Source organism: Chelonia mydas, chromosome 10 (assembly GCF_015237465.2).
Source record: "Chelonia mydas isolate rCheMyd1 chromosome 10, rCheMyd1.pri.v2, whole genome shotgun sequence".
NCBI lineage: Eukaryota > Metazoa > Chordata > Testudines > Cheloniidae > Chelonia > Chelonia mydas.
The window spans coordinates 50227883-50241773 of NC_051250.2; the positions used below are offsets into that span (position 1 = coordinate 50227883).

The 13891-nt window shown below is 43.5% G+C and overlaps 1 protein-coding gene across 2 annotated transcripts in view; it reads left to right on the forward strand.

The window, feature by feature from the left end:
- The window catches only part of CIB2 (calcium and integrin binding family member 2), a 123118-nt gene that overhangs the window by 37798 nt on the left and 71429 nt on the right, over positions 1 to 13891 (forward strand). The gene's annotated exons all lie outside the window — the stretch shown is intronic.

The window sequence follows — 13891 nt, forward strand, 5'->3', positions numbered from 1 at the left end:
CCCATCCTTCTGAAGCGGGCAAAAATCTCATTGACTTCAATGGAGGTGTTTTGCCTGCATCAGTAGTGCAGGATTGAGCCATACTGTGATCTATCATCTGTGAGAAATGGCAGGTAAAAGGTTTTTGTCTTTGCAAATGTTAGGAGCTGTGTTGAGCTCAGGAATAAATGTGGTCTGTGTGGAAAACACTATTTGCCTTTGCCTTGTGTCTGTAAAACTCTGTGAGTCAAATGTTCAATGAGTTCTGTCCACAAAAGACTAAATGGCTGCATGGTGAGTACACAGTTATTGGGAAAGTGGAGGTGAGTTTTAGCCAATAACTTGGATTATCTCACTGTGCACAGAGGAAAGGATGCAGTCTTGTCCTGGGCTTCCTCAAAGCCACTGAGAGATGCATCCACTTATGCGGGGGCTGAATGTGTCCCAGGTCTCTACTGTCTGTAATTTATTATCTAAAATACTGCAGGGCTGTGAGAGAGCATTTCTGTGATGTGAATTGGCTAGATTGTGCTAACTCTGAGCATGTGTGCAAGGGTGGGAATGGGTGCAAGGGCCAGACAAACCCAGTCCCTGAACACAAGGTGTGAAAAGCTGTTCCAAGCTAGCACCAAGACAGGCACTAACCTCTTCAAATGTATGTGAAGCAGCTGCTACCCTCTCACCTTAAGCCCCCAGACACTGAACCTTTCTCAGGTGCATACTGTGACTTGGTCACAGAGACCCCCTTGGGACTGTAACCTGATGTGCTGAAATTACCTCTGAGCCAATTTTCCCTGCCAGCCTGGGACTCCAGAACCCTGTCTTGTTGAGCCAGACACGCTACTCCGCTGCAACACAGACCCAGGGTCTGAACTATGCCCCCAAACCTGCAGACTTTAAAACTGCTCAGCAGGTTTCCTGTCTCCAGCACCCGGATACCCAGCTCCCAATGGGATCCAAAACCCAAATAAATTCATTTTACTCTGTATAAAGCTTATACAGGGTAAACTCATAAACTGTCCACCCTCTATAACACTGATAGAGAGATATGCACAGCTGTTTTCTCCCCCAGGTATTAATCACTTACTCTGGGTTCATTAATAAACAAAAGTGATTTTATTAAGTATAAAAAGTAGGATTTAAGTGGTTTCAAGTAATAACAGACAGAACAAAGTAAGTTACCAAGCAAAATAAAACAAAACACGCAAGTCTAAACCTAATACATTTAAGAAACTGAATACAGGTAAATGTCACCCTCAGAGATATTCCAATAAGCTTTTTTCACAGACTAGACTCCTTCTTAGTCTGGGCCCAATCCTTTCCCCGGTACAGTTCTTGTTAGTTCCAGCTCAGGTGGTAACTAGGGGTTTCTCATGACTACAGCCCCCTTTGTTCTGTTCCACCCCCTTTTATATCTTTGGCACAAGGCGGGAATCCTTTGTCTCTCTCTAGGTACCTACCCTTCCTTCTAAATGGAAAAGCACCAGGTTTAAGATGGATTCCAGTATCATGTGACATGTTCATATGTCCCGTGAGACTTCATTACTCACTGGCTGGCACCCACATATACAGGAAGGCTTACAAGTAAACAGAGCCATTTACAACCAATTGTCCTGATCGATGGGAGCGATCAAGATTCTAAACCACTATTAATGGTCCACACTTTGCATAATTACAATAGGATTTCAGAGTAATACTTCATATTTCTATCTTCGGATACAAGAATATACATTCATACAAATAGGATGAACGCACTCAGTAGATTATAAGCTTTGTAATGATACCTTACAGGAGACCTTTTGCATAAAGCATGTTCCAGTTACCTTATATTCACGCTCATAAGCATATTTCCATAAACATATGGAGTGCAATGTCACACACACCCCCAGGAGTTCCTGCTGGGGTTAGGCAGCTCTGAACCATTCCCTACCAAAGGCTGTGGCTAAAAATTATCCCACAGTTTGTGGTTTGTTGTAGGCCTGGCTGTAACTTCTTTGACAAAGCGTTCCTCCCCAGTTGTGTACCCCCAGGAACGATATGTTATCATTACAGCTGGAAAGACATGTCATTTCTGTGTTCAGTGTACCCGACAAAAAGCCATGCAGATAAAATAAAAATGAATGATAATTATATGTCCAGTCAAGGCTGCAGGACTCTCTGTTCTGCTGAAGAACAGCAACTTAGACAATAACAGAATTTGTCACAATTGGTACAGAAGAGTGAAGTGGGCACCAAACTAATGGACAAATGGTAATATAACTTTTAGAAATTGTTCAGTGATATTCCTGGGAGTTTGATACTGGGAGAAAGCATACAGTTTCCTGTGACAATTCAGCCTGTTTATGCTGAATGGCAGCAGCATATCCATCCAGAGCTCTGTAAAAATCAGCTGATGTTGCACTCCTATTACACAGGTTATTTTGATTTTCATATGCACACACACACACACACTTTTATACACATCTCTAAAATGAACTTCTAAAGCCCCTTCCCTCTGTGGAACTCAAAGCACTTTATAAACATTAATGAATTAATTGTAACTGGACTACACTCCTGTGAGGGAAGTAATTATGATGATCTCCATTTTAGATAGGGAAAACTTAAGGACAGAGAAGATAAGCGACTTGCCATGTTTCATACAGGAAGTCTGTAGTTAGAACCGAGTCTGTAGATAGGACAGGGAGTCTGTAGTTAGGAATGAGTTAGGACTAACACACAGCTCTCTTGATTTCCACTCCTGGGCTTTAATCTGAAGAGCATTCTCAGCAGCACAAGGGTGGAGAATGCTTTTGATCATTCCCATGCTGAAGAAAGTGGTATGTGGATAGGATCTGGAGAACAAAAGGCCAGAAAACCTGACTTAATTTCTGAGGAGAATCTATTAAGAAATATTGATCTGGGAGAAGGTTATAAAACTCTTTAATAAGTTAGAGTCTTCGACATATAAGCTAGAGTTTCTTACAGCAGGCATCCTTCTGATGCACTCTTAGGTGACACAAAGTTAAGTGGTTTACAGTCAAGTTTCTGGTTGGCTGTGAGTTCCAATTTCATAGAGTCATGTTAACAGAAGGTCAGAATGTTTGAACTTTTTTTAGATGTGGTGATTTGCCAAGCCTGATTCAATGCCTTTCTCTCTGGAGTCATTTCAGAGCCTTTCTCTCTGGAGTCATTTCTCTCTCTCTCCTATTAGTTCATTTCTGAGGGCATGCTGGAAACACTCAGTAATAGAACCAATAGCCTGAGAGAATCATTGACTTCATCACAGTCAGAGATGGGATGAATTTCTGCTGAACATACAGTATGCAGGTTAGGAGTACTTGTGGCACTTAAGACACTAACAAATATATTAGAGCATAAGCTTTCGTGGGCTACAGCCCATTTCATTGGATGCATAGAATGGAACATATAGTAAGAAGATATATATACACATACAGAGAAGGTGGAAGTTGCCGTACAAACTGTAAGAGGCTAATAATGTCACGGCAAACCTGGTGGCTGACCTTTGTGACTTTGTCCTCACGCACAACTGTTTCACATTTGGGGACAATATATACCTTCAAGTCAGCGGCACTGCTATGGGTACCCGCATGGACCCACAGTATGCCAACATTTTTATGGCTGATTTAGAACAATGCTTCCTTAGCTCTCGTCCCCTAATGCCCCTACTCTACTTGCACTACATTGACGACATCTTCATCATCTGGACCTAGGGAAAAGAAGCCCTTGAGGAATTCCACCATGATTTCAACAATTTCCATCCCACCATCAACCTCAGCCTAGACCAATCCACACGAGCGGTCCTGGACACTACTGTGCTAATAAGTGATGGTCACATAAACACCACCCTATACCGGAAACCTACTGGCCGCTATATTTACCTACATGCCTCCAGCTTCCATCCAGGACACACCACAGGATCCATTGTCTACAGCCAAGCTCTACGATACAACTGCATTTGCTCCAACCCCTCAGACAGAGACAAACACCTATAAGATCTCTATCAAGCATTCTTAAAACTACAATACCCACCTGCTGAAGTGAAAAAACAGATTGACAGAGCCAGAAGAGTACCCAGAAGTCACTTACTACAGGACAGGCCCAACAAAGAAAATAACAGAATGCCACTAGCTGTCACCTTCAGCCCCCAACTAAAACCTCTCCAGCGTATCATCAAAGATTTACAACCTATCCTGAAAAATGATCCCTCACTCTCACAGATCTTGTGAGACAGACCAGTCCTCGCTTACAGACAGCCCCCCAACCTGAAGCAAATACTCTCCAGCAACCACACACCACACAATAAAAAAAAATAACCCAGGAACCTATCCTTGCAACAAAGCCCGATGCCAACTCTGTCCACATATTTATTCAAGTGACACCATCATAGGACCTGATCACATTAGCCACGCCATCAGGGGCTCATTCACCTGCACATCTACCAATGTGATATATGCCATCATGTGCCAGCAATGCCCCTCTGCCTTGTACATTGGCCAAATTGGACTGTCTCTACGCAAAAGAATAAATGTACACAAATCTGACATCAGGAATCATAACATTCAAAAACCGGTAGGAGAACACTTCAGCCTCTCTGGCCACTCAGTAAAAGATTTAAGGGTGGCAATTTTGCAACAGAAAAGCTTCAAAAACAGACTCCAGTGAGAAACTGCTGAGCTTGAATTAATATGCAAACTAGATACCATTAACTTGGGTTTGAATAGAGTCTGGGAGTGGCTGGATCATTACACATATTGAATCTATTTCCCTATGTTAAGTATCCTCACGCCTTCTTGTCAACTGTCTAAATGGGCCATCTTGATTATCACTACAAAAGTTATTTTCTCCTGCTGATAATAGCTTATATTAATTAATTAGCCTCTTACAGTTTGTATGGCAACTTCTACCTTCTCTGTATGTATATATCTTCTTACTATATGTTCCATTCTATGCATCCAATGAAGTGGGCTGTAGCCCACGAAAGCTTATGCTCTAATTAATTTGTTAGTCTCTAAGGTGCCACAAGTACTCCTGTTCTTTTTGCAGATGCATAATAACATGGCTGCTACTCTGAAATATGCAGGATAGGCAGTCCAGAGAGAAAAAATTACAGACCAATGAAGAATTCAGAACACCTGCATTGGAGGCCTGGCTGAATATGTCTCGGGTGACAATCAGTACTAATGTGTCAACTAAATTTGTGGCAAGAATTTAATATTTGGAAAAAACAGATGTAGGCTCAAAAATGTGGAATCCCAGCAAAGAAAGGAAGTAAGGATTTAATTTTCTTCATTAAAGTTCTTATTCCCAAACTGCTAAAGCTGAACATGCAGAAGAATTTTTTTTCTTATCAGAGAAAAACTGCTTTATACCCAGCCCCCTCACAGCCCTGCACCAGTGACCAGCTTACTTCAGCTGTCTGTACTCTGGGCTAGAATCTCAGCTATGCCAAGTCTAGACTCACTGCAGTGTGGGAAGGGAAGGCCACCTTTGTGCTTCCAATTCTGGGCTATCCTGGGGTCAAAATGACCCCCAGCATAAATTAGAGCAGCCTATGGGCTGTTCTAAACTATGCCATCTATAGCCGTCCCAGGGTAATCACAGTAATCTAAAAACTGGCAAATTGTAGCTATAATACATAATTTAGAACAACTTGTGTGGTGTCATTGCTCCGCATGGCATAAGTCTGTGTAATAAATGGATTCATGAAATTTGAACAAGCACAGTAATGACTGAGACGCTAATGACATTTAACTGGATTTGAAAGAGACAATATAAGAGAGCAAATTTCCAAGTAGAGATCATGATTAATATGTTATTGTAGGGGAAACCCTAGTTAAAACTCCTGATAGGTGTCTGTACAAAGAAAATGTTTCTGCAATAGCAACTAAACAGCTATAGAAATAGTTAACATGGAATAGGTTCAGATGCTTATATGATTTACAAGCTCATTTGAGCAATTCTCTGGGTTATTATTGATTACCAAGCATGTGTCCATTTTATGTGCTACTTGCTGATGTGGCGAGCAATTGAATCCATCCTTTGTTTCTATGAAAGTAAGCCTAACTGATTAATGTTGTCCTAACCCAGCTGGCTGATTGAAACCACAGCCAATCTAACTGCATTGACAGGCACTTGTCAGTGGTGATGAATCTCTATAGCGGCAACGAAGTAATTTGTTCAACAGGATCCTCCCACATGTTAGTGTTTTTATCTCTTTGGCTCACTGCCAGATTGGTTGCCTTATGGCATTGTCTAGGTCTCTAGTCCCTTTTACACTGGCTGGGTCTCATCATGCAATGGATTTGTGCGGTTGTCAGTTTCTAGGCTCAGGAGGTTTCCTCCCGATGACTCTGAATTAATAATATTCTACTTCCTGGGAATCTTAATCTTCTTGATTTTTTTAAAATTACTTAGCCTTTGATTTTAGCAAGGCCCCTTCACAACGATCGCTGTTAACACAGTCTCACAAGCTGGGAAGTATTAGCTAGTGTGTTTGATCTTCCTAAGCCATCTGACAGAAGGAAAATCTAAAAGATCATTTGTAGAAGGTAAAATAGGTTTCTGCTTATTGTGGTCATTGTTTGTCTCAAAAACTTCTTTATATATGCAAACATATATTTCAGTGTACAACCTAGAGATAGATTGAAGCCAAGGCCGATGAATTGCATCACTTTTGTTAAAGCAGAAGTTTTGTTTGGAGACTTTTCCCTACAGTATTTCATTTAGTGAATCTAGCTTGTGGATGGTGATGGACTGACGGCTCTGGGGACAGGAGGTCTTTGTCCGCAGTTAGAGAGAAGACAGCAGCAATGCAAGCTTCCCCATGCTGCCCTGTTAATGTGCCTGATCACTGACCTAGAAAGGAACGCAGGGACTATGGCTCAGATTTTCAAAGGTATTTAGGCACTTAACTCCTATTGAAGTCAATGGAGTTACATACCTAAATATCTTTGAGGATCTGGAATTATACCCATTTAATCATTGGCCCGTTCACTGAGACTGATAGAAGGAATGCAAATGTAATGGTGTTTTGTATGATCTGGAGCATGTGCACTATGACAGAGAACTGGTCTGAGACCATCAACTTATTTCACATAAACAGTAGAACAACCTTTACAACTGGTAGGGACTATTGGTCACTGTTGACTTGGAGCAGATATGAATGAGCGACCCAAGGAAATAGGTTCTCTGTCCCATTATCACTTCCCTGATTCATCCAATTACTCAGCTATATTGTTTTAACCTACAGTTCAGACTGTGCTGTTGTAACGTCAGGATCAAATCACTTTGTTATGGGGGCATAAAGCAGGCAAGCAGTGCCTCTGATGTCAATGGAACTACTCAGGCTTAAAGTTTAAGCATGTGCATAAGTGTTTGCAGAATCAGGATTTAAGAGAATGCATCGGGGGAATAGCACCGCACAGGTTTATTATACAAAGGTCAAGTTTTTAATAGTGGTCTCTCGTCAGCTGAGACACAGGAGCAGTTCATTTCAATGTTCCTAGCATTACAGAGGCAGAAGAGCCACCAAAGTTACATGGAACAAAAATCAAGTGTCTCCTTGGCTTAGGGAGGCACAGTGACAATGGGTCTCCTATCTCTCCTTCTCAGAAGCTGGCAGGCAAAGAGTTAATTCCCTAAGTTTCTTTCTCTCTACTTTGTTGTGTGCTCACAGGGTTGGTTAGTATTAGGGTATGTGATGATCCTGTAAAATGTAGGCTCTGTTTCAGTTTTATGTTTTGTTTAATCCAGGCGATTTACCTGGGAGGTAGGCACACACAAAAAGACTCAGTGAGGCAGGTAAAAGACAACCACAAAAGCACAGTTGTCATGGTTAGTTTTGTGAAAAATCCTTCGCGCTCTATTCTCTTTTGTGGAGTTTTCTCAATACGGCTAAACTAGCGTGAGCATCACCCTTCCAAGCCCGTGAGTGTGCTCTATTTCCCCCTCTGTAACAGAGATGGTTATGCAACATGCTTATGTTTAGCTTACAGCAACATATTCAGTAACATACGTGGTCCAAAATTTAGATTTTGTGTCAACAAACCTTTACCAAATGTAAGAGCACTAGGAATATGGGTGTGATTTTTGAAATTCCAATGGAAAACTTTTGTCTTCTTAAAAAAAGTAAAACCAAAACCATTCCTCAGAGGTGTCTGCATCCCAGATGATGAAGCCTTGTGCTAGAGCATGGAACCTAAAACTGAGACTTATGAAGAATTCAAAGTTAGTTGCCACTTTTGAATATATGAGCAACAAAAACATTGTATTTGATTAGATAGTAAGCTCTTTGGGCAGGGGCCAGTCTTTTGTTTGTTTGTTTGTTGTGTTTTGTTCTGTTTATACAGCACTTGGCACAAGGGATCCTGTTCTCTGAGTGGTGCTCCTAGATACTACAGCGACACAAATGATACATAGTAATGATATTAGGAACATTGGAATTGCCATAACAAATCAGACCAGTGATCTCTCTAGTTCAATATCTTGTGTCCAACAGTGCCGGTGTCCGCTGTTTCTGAGGCAGGTGCAATAAACCCCGCAGTGGGTAGCTATGGAATAACTTGGCCCCAGGGAAAGGAGATTGGGAAATAAAACATTAGTTAGATGCTTGTAGATTTCAAGGCCAAAAGAGACCATTATGACCATCTAGAGTGACCTCCTTCATAGCACAGTCCCTACAATTTCACTAGCTGTAACCTGCATTTAGTCTAGGGTGACCAGGTGTCCCGATTTTATAGGGACAGTCCTGATATTTGGGGCTTTTTCTTATATAGGCTCCTATTATGCTCCACCCCCGTCCCGATTTTTCACACTTGCTATCTGGTCAGCCTAATTTAGTCTAACAGGGATGGTTTGTGATCTGAAGCATGGGTTTATATTCCAATATTGCCAGCCCCAAACATTGAAAAATCATGAGTTAGGGCCTAAAATATCATTTGATTTCTAAAAATAAGGTTTTTTGGGTGCTTTTAATTTGGTTTCTGGTTTCTGAGCCTTTAGAATTTACATTTTCATGCTTTTTCCACAACCATGAGGGCTAGTAACTGTTTTTAAAATGAAAGCTGAGATTCTCATGTAATAACATGACTCCAGGAGCTGGGACTTTAAGAAAATCAACAAATATTGTGAGACTCTTGATACAATCATGAGTTAGCAACACGGATATCCCTCCCAAAACTTTTGGTCTTTTAAATATTCTTATTATAACTCTGGACATCCTTAGCCATATAAATGTCCAGTCTTTTTTATTAGTTTTTCTTCATTGTCCAAGCTCAGTGAAATGCAAAAATTAAACAAGCAGTGAGAACTAAAATAGATCTTTAAAATCCTTTCATCTAGAACAAGGTAAGATGTCAGTAGTACAGGGAAGGAAAATTGTTTTAAAATAGCATAGTGCTCAGAGTCCTTCCTTAATCTTAGGGAACCCCAAAGTCGGGATTTATATATTATTATATGGAAACAATCTATGGGCTTCAGAATTATTTTCTCTCACAACATGTATAAAGGCACATAAGTCTTAGCACGGTATGTTGTCAATATCACATGTACAGCTTTGTGTAGCAAATTGCTCAATCTGCTCTGGACAGTGCTATGGTTAAAAATTCAGGGCTAATTTATCAAGGATAATTGACCCTGAAGAAATCTGTGGCCTGTATTGCTTCTTATTCTGCTACTAATTTGAAAACTATAATGAGGAAAAATGACATACAAGTTCTTGCACTGCAAAAATATATGGTGATCTAATAGCACATTAGTAATACATAGTCACAGATAATGGATGAAGATGAAGAACAGACTCCTACAAAAAGCTGACAGGCAGCAGTTTATGTATCAGTACTCTGGGGGAGGAAGGGTTGTGTGTGTGCAGTATCAACAAGATAGGTCCTCACTGAATATGGGGCCCTTGGTATTGATGGCAATAACTAGGTGTTTAACTTCGTAAATAAGAGCCACAAGTTCTTTCTTTTTACTCCATCACCCCTAGGGGATCTCTGGGGCAAAAGATCTCTCTTTCCCTCTGATTTGGGCATAGTCCACAGTATTCCAAGTGGCCCACTTCTGGAAACATTATATTACATTTTCCTTTTTCAAACTTTTATAATTTTGGCACTTATTCTTGAAGAAAAATACCTAGTAGTATTTCCCCCTGTAAGACATACTGTGGTATGGTATAGAGGGGCTCATGGAGCTTATGAGTCACTGCTCCAACAGAAACAGGCACTCTGTTCAGGGATCTACATGCAGATTGGGGAATAGAATTCATCTCCGAACCCCAGGGCAGGGTATGAGGAAGCAATCTAATCTAGTGGCAGAATACTAGATGGGAATCAGAAGACGGCGGTTCTGCTCCCTGCTTTACCGCTGACTTGCTTATATGACCTTGGGCAAGGCACTTTATCACTATGCTTTTCATCTTTAATATGGAAATAATGAATCGTGTACTTCTTTGTAAAGTGCTTTGAATTATATAAATGGAAAGGGCTTTATAGTAGCTAGGTTGAATTATTTCTAAAATACCTATCACCTAGATCCATAGGCTCTGCAGCCCCTAAAATCCCCAGGCTGGAATAGGAGCTCTGATTCTTAGGCATCCACTAGATAATGGTTTGTGGACATCAGATCTGCTTTTATGGTGGACCACTGGCTACACCCCTTCCCTTTGCCCAAACTCTTTCCCTCCTCCTCCCAGTGGAGCTTGTGTGGATCCCAGCTAAGCCACTGACATGGGGTGTAAAGTGCACCTGATAGGTGTTGGATTGAAATTCACCACTCAGCAGATGGGTCTAACAAATCTTTGTTAAGGCAGAACACCACAAGCAGGGATCAGTTCATTACAATTGGGAGCATATCAGGACGATCTCACTATTGTCTCTCCAACACTGGACAATTAACAGCTTCTGCTTCCCTTTATTAAGCTGATTTTATATAGCTTTTTTTTTAATACATATGTATTAGTTTCTCATTTCTATCAGTTCTCTAGCCCTGTCAGTAAAAGTATTGTGCCAACTTCCAACTTTATGCCGGTCTTTTCTAGCTCTGTAGTTGCTTGCATCTTCTGTTTTCCTCACAAACTTGATTACTCTGCAATTTCTTACACATGCGCCACACTTAGGGTGACCAGACGTCCCATTTTTAAAGGGACAGTCCCATATTTAGGCCCTCCTGCAGGTGTCCCTACTTTTTCTTAGAAACGGGCAAATTGGCCCGTATTTTCTGTCTCCCACAGTGAGTACCGGATCTTTGCTCGCCAGCTGCCTGCCCACCAGCAGTGAGTGGCAGGGTCCAGTGATTGACGATGGGGATGGGTGTGCAATGCTGATGGCGGGGCAAAGCTGCAGCGTGTGGGGCCGGCTGCTCCCCCTGCTGTTCCATCAGTCCAGCCCCTGCTGCATGCCGGCTCTCAGCCAGCAGGACTCTGCCCCCCATCCCGTTTCTGGACGGCACTGGCTGTGAGCTGCGGTGGCCGGTGAGTGTTGGTAGGTGCCAGGGGGTTGCTGGTTATGTGTTGCCTCTGCTGCCCACCTATTGTCCCTTTACGTGCTCCCCCTCTTGCTGTCTTCTCCCTGCTTTGCCCCTTCACAGCCCCCAGCCCCGCTGCTCCTCCATGTCCCCATTGGCAGGGTGCAGCCTGCTCCCAGCTCTGTGCGGAGAACCAGCCCCTAGTTGGAGTGCTAAGCTCACCAACAGCCTGGCTGGAAGGCTCCTTCCTTCCCCCACTGCCTCTGGCTGGGCTGGCGCCCTTGGAAAGCCCAAGACCCTTGGGACGGGGCTCTGGCCAGGAGGAGCCAAGCCCCGCATATGCTAAAGCCCGGCACAGCACTGGCACAGGGAAGCCTCTCCGTCCCTCAGCTAAGCTCTGGAGTGGCAAGGGGGGAAGTGATTTCCCGCCTGTTCATGCCCCGACCCTGCAGGCTCCACAGCAGCCCCCTGGGCAGGGGCTTAGCACCCTTTTCACCTGCTCCGTTCTCTAGGCACCCTCCCCTGCTGAGCCACCTCTCTGGCTGAGTTTGCTGAAGCCCCTGCAGTCAGGTTCCCTGGGCCCTGGTGCACAAAATGCATCCTTAGGGATTAACCCCTTCCTGCCCATGCTGTAGTTGGGGAACAGGTGGCAGCTGGGTTCTGTTGGTGGCCTGCAGCAGCCTGGAGGTGTTAGCTGCCTCCTGATACTGCATGGGCAGGAAGGGACAAGCTGCTTCCAGCCACAGGGGAGTGGGGGATGGGTGGGAAGAGATGAATTCTGCAAAGACACGGGCTAGGTCATCCCTTCCCTTCCCCCTCCCGCCCCATGGCTGGAAGCAGCTCCCATCCCTTCCCTCCCCCACAGTGCCAAAATGCTGCTGCTGGCCACATTCTGATATGAATCCTGGCAGAAATCTGGGGAGCAGGGGAAGACGTGTTGCCTTGGGAAGACACGGCGCCAGGTACCAGGAGAGGTTGGTCCATCCCGGGGGCCCAGCCAGGCATGGAGGGTGGAGAGCACCAGGCAGGGTGGGTCTGATCGGTCGGTCACCCCCCCAACCCCTGTGTGAGAGAGTGTAGGGGAGTGTGTGTGTGTGTCCTGTCTCCCCGTGTGAACCTTTAAAGATAAAAAGGTAAGTAAAACGAATCCAACTATGCAGTATTTCTTTTTAACAGAGGCTCAGTCAACTTGATGTTAATCTGAATGTTTGTACTGCATAGCTCTGATAGCCATTGAACTTGCTTGAATATGAGTAATTTTACCAGGTGTCCCATATTCAGCATAAGGAAATATGGTCACCCTAGCCACACTACATACGGTCAAATTGTAAACCTGTTAAATCACAACAGGCTTCTGTCAGGCTTAAATACACCTTCACTCCCAACAATAGGGAGCAGTCTACTCTTGTACAGTGGAGAACAGGGCCTTCTATGCCTATTGGTGAATCTTCTCCTATCTGGATAGTACACTAGGGTGTAAAGTTCTCCCTTCAAATCTAGGGCTTATAATCAATAAGACTCTTACTGAATCAGCTAATGGAGGTTTTTTCTTTCTGCTGAAAGGCTGGGTGGCTAATGGATTCTGCAGTACCATTGATGTCCTGCTTAGTTTTCATTCTGGTTGCATTGGGTTCAGTTCCTCTCTGTTTCCAGAATCCTACCATTTATGCCAATGGTAACACCAACATGACTTCTTTTTAAAATTGAATATAAACTAGCAGCTGAATTTGTCCATGTGAAAGTCTTTGGGAATGCTCAGGAATCAGCTCCCTTACTTGCCTGCTAGGCTAACTTGCAGTAAGCTGTCATGGCTATGCTTGCATTTACTCCATACAAGAGAATTCAACGTGCTTTCCAGTTTCATTCACGCAACAACTTGCGATGGGCCAAATTCACACCACCCCTCTTGCACACACATAACCCAAAATAGGGTGCCTGGAGAGGAAGTGCGGGGTACTCTGGGCCCTACTTCTGGCTTCATCAAAACCAGTTCAAGCTCTACAGTTTCTCTGCTGTTCGGACTGTGGAGTTAAACCTGTTGCTGAGCTGTTAGAACTGTGGGTGATGAGTCGAAGTAAGGGCTGGTAAGAAGGAACAAGATTGGCTCATTCATAGGCTCCTTGATGCACCCCTCCCCCATTTCACCAAGATCATTCCAAGCAGTGGTAGGAGTAAAGGAATTGGAGGAGAAGGCCTTAAGTTCACAGTAACTGCTTGGGCAGGACAAGAGACGAGGTCAGGTCAGGACAACGGATGAGGCTGGGGCACCACTTCTCAACACTTTCCACTGGAACTCCTGGGCAGTCCCAGCCACAGATAAAGTTACCTGCCTGGCAGAGAACCTACGGGAAGGTGTCAGGAGTTAGCGAGGATGGATTATCTCATAGCGAAGATCACTGAACTGAGACTAAGGAAGTCAATCCTTGTGTCTGCCATAGATGTCGTGTGTGAC